Source organism: Carlito syrichta, unplaced genomic scaffold (genome assembly GCF_000164805.1).
Source record: "Carlito syrichta isolate Samal-C Ts95f unplaced genomic scaffold, Tarsius_syrichta-2.0.1 Scaffold93688, whole genome shotgun sequence".
In the NCBI taxonomy this organism is placed as follows: Eukaryota; Metazoa; Chordata; class Mammalia; order Primates; family Tarsiidae; genus Carlito; species Carlito syrichta.
In genome coordinates this window covers 57111-63587 of record NW_007037784.1, presented here as the reverse complement: position 1 = coordinate 63587, position 6477 = coordinate 57111, and the positions used below count along the sequence as shown (strand labels likewise).

Here is a 6477-nt window from a genome sequence, read left to right as displayed (position 1 = left end):
TTTCAAAAGTATTCTTTTTTTATTATTTATTTTAAAGATATGGGGTACAATTCAGGATTAGGTACATAAGTGGTCTTCATACAGGTGAAGTTTGGGCCTCCCATGATCCTTACTTCACCTGATTTGGGATCAGGTATTCTTATTGATGCTATGTATATTCCCTTCCTCCCCTGCAAGTGTCCTGCTACTGCCAATCTCTTTTTTTTTTTTGAGTTGGAGTCTCACTCTGTCACCCAGGCTGGAGTGCAATGGCCGCTCCCGGCCACCGCAGCCTGGACCTGTTGGGCTCCGGCGATCCTTCCGCCTCAGCCTTCCAAGTAGCCAGAATTACAGGCATGTGCTCCCACGCCCGGCTGATTTTTTGATTTATTGTAGAGATGAGGTCTCGCTGTCCAGGCAGGTCTCGAAGCCGTGGGCTCAGGCAATCCACTCACCTCAGCCTCCCAAAGGCGCGGGATTACAGGCTGAGCCACCGAGCCCGGCACCAATCTCTTCCCTATAGTATTATGGTAAATGTTCAGGATCCACTTATGAGTGAGAACATGTGGTACTCTGTTCTTTGTTTCTGTGATAGATCACTGAGTATGATAGACCCTAAAACCATCCAAGTTGCTGCGAAGTCCATAATGTTGTCCTTCTTTATGGCTGTGCAATATTCCATCATGTATATGTACCACATTTTTTAATCCAGTCTACTTTTGATGTGCAGCATGGTTGTTTCTATGTTTTTGCTATTGTGAATAATGGTGCAACAAACATATGTGTGCAAGTATCTTTTTTGCAGAATGATTAGAATTCCTCCGGTTGTATTTCCAGAAGGGGGATTACTGGGTTGTATGGGAGGTCAGTTCTTAGATCTTTTAGAAATTGCCACACTGTTTTCCACGGATGTTGTACTAGTTTACACTCCCACCCACAGTGTAGGTGTTCCCTTTTCTCCCCATCCTCTCCAGCGTGTATTGTTTTTGGAGTTATTAATGATGGCCATCCTGACTGGAGTTAGGTAATATCTCAGTGTGGTTTTAATTTGCATTTCTTTGATGATGATTGAGGCTGAGCATTTTTTCATGTATCTGTTGGTTGCTTGTATGTCTTCTTTTGAATAGTATCTATTCATATCTTTTGCCCACTTTTTAATAGGGCTGTTTGTTTTTTTCCTTTTGGTATATTTGCATTCCTTGTAGATCCTAGATGTTAGGCCTTTGTCAGATATACAGTTGGCAAATATTTTTTCCCATTCTGTGTTCTGTCTCCTCACTCTATTAATGGTTTCTTTTGCTTTGCAGAAGCTTTTCAGTTTGATGAGTTCTCACTTTTGTATCATCATCTCTTATGGCATGGGCTTTTGATCAGGAATCGGTTACCTTTACTAATTTCTGTAAGCGTGTTTCCTGTGTTTTCTAAGATTCTTATAGTTTGAAGTTTTGCGTTTAGGTCTTTGATCCATTTAGAGTTGATTTTTGTGTGTGGTGATAGGGAGAGGTTCCATTCTTCTGCATGTGATCAGCCAGTTTTCCCAGAACCATTTACTGAATAGGTTCTGCATGATGTTGAATAATTGGGTCAACACAGAAATCAAAACAGAAATTAAAAGATTCTTCAAAATGAATGAAAACAAAGACACATCTTATCAAAACCTCTGAGATGCCGTGAAAACAATACTACGAGGGGAATTTATAGGTCTGCCCACATACTTCAAGAAAATAGAAACATCATGAGTTAACAGCCTAACAAATCACCTAAGGGAGCTAGCTATAAAGGCAAGATCATCAAAACCCTAATTTCGTCAGAATAATCCAGATCACCAAAGTAAAAGCTCAAGTGCAGGACATAGAAGACAAAAATACCATACAAAAGTATTTTAATTGTCCTTTGTTTCCATTTTGCTTCACTCCAGTTTATTTTCTATATTGCCATCAGAGTAATCTTTTCATTAGAAAACTAGAGAGAATAATATAATGAACACTCATATGGCCACTATCCAGCTTTGTCAAATCTTAATGCTTTGCTGTGTTTGCTTCAAATCTTTGTACTTTTGATTTAAACATTAATGATCCTATTGTTGCTGTTATTCTGTTCCTCCTATTTCATACCCAAAAGTAACCAGTGTCCTAAATCTAGTAGTGTATTCATTCATGATTTTGTTCTTTTTCCACATTTCTGTATACTTACAAGCAAACAATAGTGCTGTTAACTTTATGTAAAACTACTAAGCAGTTTGGATCTTCAGGATATTGCCTTTTTAAGATTTATTCATTGTGATACTTATGGTTCCAATTAATTTACTTTAATTATTGAGTGGTATTGCCATTATATGCTCATTTTTTTCTGACATATGTTAGATTGCTTCCAGTACATATTCTTGTACCTGTGTCCTCAAGCATGTGAGAGTTTTGTGAAGATGAGTAGAAGTATAATTGTTGGGCAGTGGAATGTACATATCTTCAGCCTTACTAGATATTATCAAGTTGCCTTCTGAAATGTTATAACAGTTTATTTTCTCTCTCCCAGCAGGGTAAGTGTCTGTTTCTATTTTTCTTCATTGTCATAATACTTGCTGTTGTCAGACTTTAAGTTTTGTCAATCTTAGGAAACACATTTCTTCTTGAGCCATTTTTCTGCTTAAAATGTTTTTGTTGGCCTGATAGGGCTGTGTGGTGGCCGGTAGCTGTTGCTACTGATAGGAGAGGACCCATTATTACTCTTGCCACCATCTCTACTACCTCATGGTGGCCATCAGAGTACACCCGGGCTGCACATCAGCCTGTGTGGCTGTCTATAAGGATGGCCAGCCTGATGGGGTTGCAAATGATGCAGGTGATAGAGTTACTCCAGCTGTTGTTGCCTACTCGAAAAATAAAGAGATAGTTGAACTAGTAGCAAAACAAAGTAGACTAAGAAACATTTCAAGTACAGTAATGAAAATAAAGCAAATCCCTGGCAGAAGCTTCAATGATCCACAAGCTCAGAAATCCATCATGAAAAGTAAGTGCTTAGTCATTGAAAAAAAAAGGAAAATTATGATAAGAAGTAGATACTGAAGAAGAAACAAAATTTGTTGCCAAGCTGATTTTTAGTAAAATGAAAGAAACAGCACATTCTGTCTTGGGATGCAAATGATGTAGTTATTCTTGTTTTATTTGATTTTGGAGAAAAGCAAAAAAATGCTCTTGGCAGCTAGAGCTGCTGGATTTAATGTTTTGTGATTAATCCACGAACCATCTGCAGCTCTTCGTGCTTATGGAATTGGGCAAGTCTCCCCTACTGGAAAAAAACACTGTTTTGTTATTTAAGCTTGGAGGAACATCTTTATCTCTCAGCATTGTGGAATTTAACAGAAAAATATATAGAATTCTTTCAACAAACACTGATGATATAGCATTTGTGGTGCACACTTCACAGAAAACTTATTAGCACAGTATCTAGCTTCTGAGTTCCAGAGATCTTTCAGATATGATGTGAGAGCCATAATGAAATTGATTAACAGTGCTAAAGTCACAAAACATGCTTTGTCAGCCTTGGGAAGTGCCAACTGTTTCCTTGACTGATTATATGAAGGACAAGATTTTGATTGCAGTGTGTCTAGGATTGAACTTTGTTCTCTGTTTTTTTTTTTAAAAAAAAGTTTATTTTAAAGATGTGGGGTACAATTTAGGGTTAGATGTTCTCCACTTTTTAATAAGTGTGTAGAAGCAATCAAGGAATTCTTGGATCAAAGTGGATTTACAGCAGATGATATCAACAAGTTTGTCCTTTGTGGGGGATCTTCTTGAATCCCAAGGCTATAGCAGCTGATTAAAGATCTTTTTCCATTTATTGAACTCCTCAGTTCTCTCCCTCCTGATGAAGTTATCCCTGTTGGCGCACCTATGGAAACAGGAATTTTTATTGGGAAAGAACACCTCTTAGTGGAAGACTCTCTTATGATAGAATGTTTAGCCAAGGACATTGTAGTCAGGGGAGTGGATGAATCAGGAGCCAATAGATTCACTGTGCTGCTTCCATCAGGGACTCCTATGCCAGATTGAGACAGCACACATTACAAGCCCCTGGAAGTACATTTTCAGTATGCCTTGAACTCTGAATCTGAAAGGAAAAGCTCTGCCAAAGAGGAGACCAAGTTCACACAGGTTGTACTACAGAATTTAGATAATAAAGAAAATGGATTACGTGATATATTAGCTGTTGTTACTGTGGAAAAGAATGGATCTTTACATGTGACACGCACAGATCAAGATACTGGAAAACATGAAGCTATCGCTATTGAGGGAGCATCTTAGCATTTTAGAAAAACCAAGGATTTTTAAAAACAAGAATATCAACATTATTTGGTTTTATGTATAGGTGGTGCTTATATTAAAATGAACTTTTTAAATGAACTGTTTAAGCTATGTCTATTAAACTACAATGTGTCAGTAAAAAATTTTTTTATTGTTTCTCATTATTTGCAAAATAAACTCCTTATGATCAGATTTTGACTACCTTTGCAATCTTTTCTTTTGATACTTCATTCCTCTCTATGACATGATTTGTATGTGCTACTGCCTCTTCCTCTTTTGTATGTTCCTATTTATTGTTCAGTGAGTGTTAATAAGTAACTACTGTATACTAGGGTCAGGGATACAAAGGCAAATAGGATGGTTTATCTGCTCAGTAAGTTTTTAATTAAAGAACAACATGGGCAAATAAGGGAAAAATTATAAAATTCATCCATTTGTGCATTCAGAGAATATATGATGAAATAAGGATGAGTCATATTGTTACATACATACTGCTGGGACTTTGGGGTATCTGTATGTGAAAATTTGGATTATGACTTCACATTATACAAAAATTGATTCTAAGTACGTTAGAGGACTCTAAATGTGAGAAACAGATTATCTTGATAATTTAGAGATAGGGAAGAGTTTTTTAAGACATAAAAAAGCCAAGCTTCAAATCCAAAAGTTGACAGATTCTACCCATTTTAAAAGTAAAGACTACTGTGGATCAGAAGACAAAGTAAACAAAACAATAAGGAAGATCCATAGGTTGGGAATATATTCACAATGCTTGTAACTTAAAGAGAATCAGTGTTCAGTTATGTTATAGAATTTCTATGAATAAATAAGAGGAAATCTATCTGGTAGAGTAATGGGCAAAATAGATGAATACACAGTTCACAGAAGAAGAAATCACAGTGGCCAATTAACATTATCTTAGGCCTCCGTGTTTCTATAAAAAAAACATACAGATAACAAACATTTATAGAGGCTGACAAGTTCAAGATCAACTTGTTAGCACATTCTGTGTCTGGTGATGGTTCTTTTCCTCATTCATAGATGTTCCCTTTTCTGTTCTCATATGGTGTAAACAAGTTCTCTCAGTCCTCTTATAAAGACAGTAGTCCCATTCATGAGAGTGTTGCCCTTGACCTAATCATCTCCCAAAGACCTTACCTCTTAATACCATCATGCTGGGGATGGGAATTAGATTTCAACATGTGATTACGTGAGGGATATAGACATTGAGACTGTAGCATTTCACTACTGGTCCCACAGATTACTTGTCCTTCTCATGTGCAAAATATATTATTCCATTCCAGCAGTCTCTAAGGTATTAATTTATTCTAGAATCAACTCAAAACTCTGAAGTCCAGAGTGTCATCCAAATAATATCTTATTGAAATATGGCCAAGACTCAGTTATGGTCTATTCTGAGCCAAATTACCCCCTCTAACTGTGAGCCTGTCAAATTTAATAGGTCATGTGTTTCCAAAATGCAATGGTGGGACATGCACGGGACAGACCTTCCCATTCCAAAAGGAGGAGTGTGAAAGAGGGAATACGTGACAGGTCCCAAGCAAGTCCAGATCTTAATAGGGCAGCGTTAAATCTTAAACCTCCATAATAATCTTCTTTGACTTAATATTTTGCCTTCTGAACACACTGGGGTGGGGGTCGGGTCCCTAAGGCTCTAAATGGTCCCATCCCCATGGCTTTCCTGGTTGCAAACCATGCCACAGTTCTCATATGTTGGAGTTGGGTCCCTGCAGCTCTCCCAGTTTGGAGTCACACACTAGTGGCTCTTTAAGTCTAGGGTCTTTGGGGTGGCCTTGCTCCCATGACTCTACTAGGCATTGCCTTAGTGATAACTCTATAGTGGCTCTGTCCTCTCAGCAGCTCTCTGCCTGGGTTGTATGCCTGAGGCTCTAGACAGCTATATCTTTGAAAATAAAGGAGGCCATATCCCCATGGCTTGAGCACTCTGCAAGCTGGTGGAAATGGCATTGCACAGATGCCACCAACATTTATTGCTTATGCCCTCTTGAGAGTTGGTCACTACAGCCTAGGCTGTACCTTAGCCACACCTGGGTCATTGCACCAGAATATGAGGAGTGGAGCATTAAGGCAGGGCTGGGTAGTGAGAATGAGATTCTGTGGCTGCCTATGCCCCTCCCCCCCTTTTTTGAAATAGTTGTGTCTTTCAGGCCCTTGT

The 6477-nt window shown here is 38.3% G+C and overlaps 1 pseudogene; it reads left to right on the top strand.

Moving 5' to 3' along the window:
• Positions 1–2726: 2726 nt before the first annotated feature.
• Positions 2727–4472, top strand: LOC103263378 (annotated as a pseudogene).
• Positions 4473–6477: the final 2005 nt, after the last annotated feature.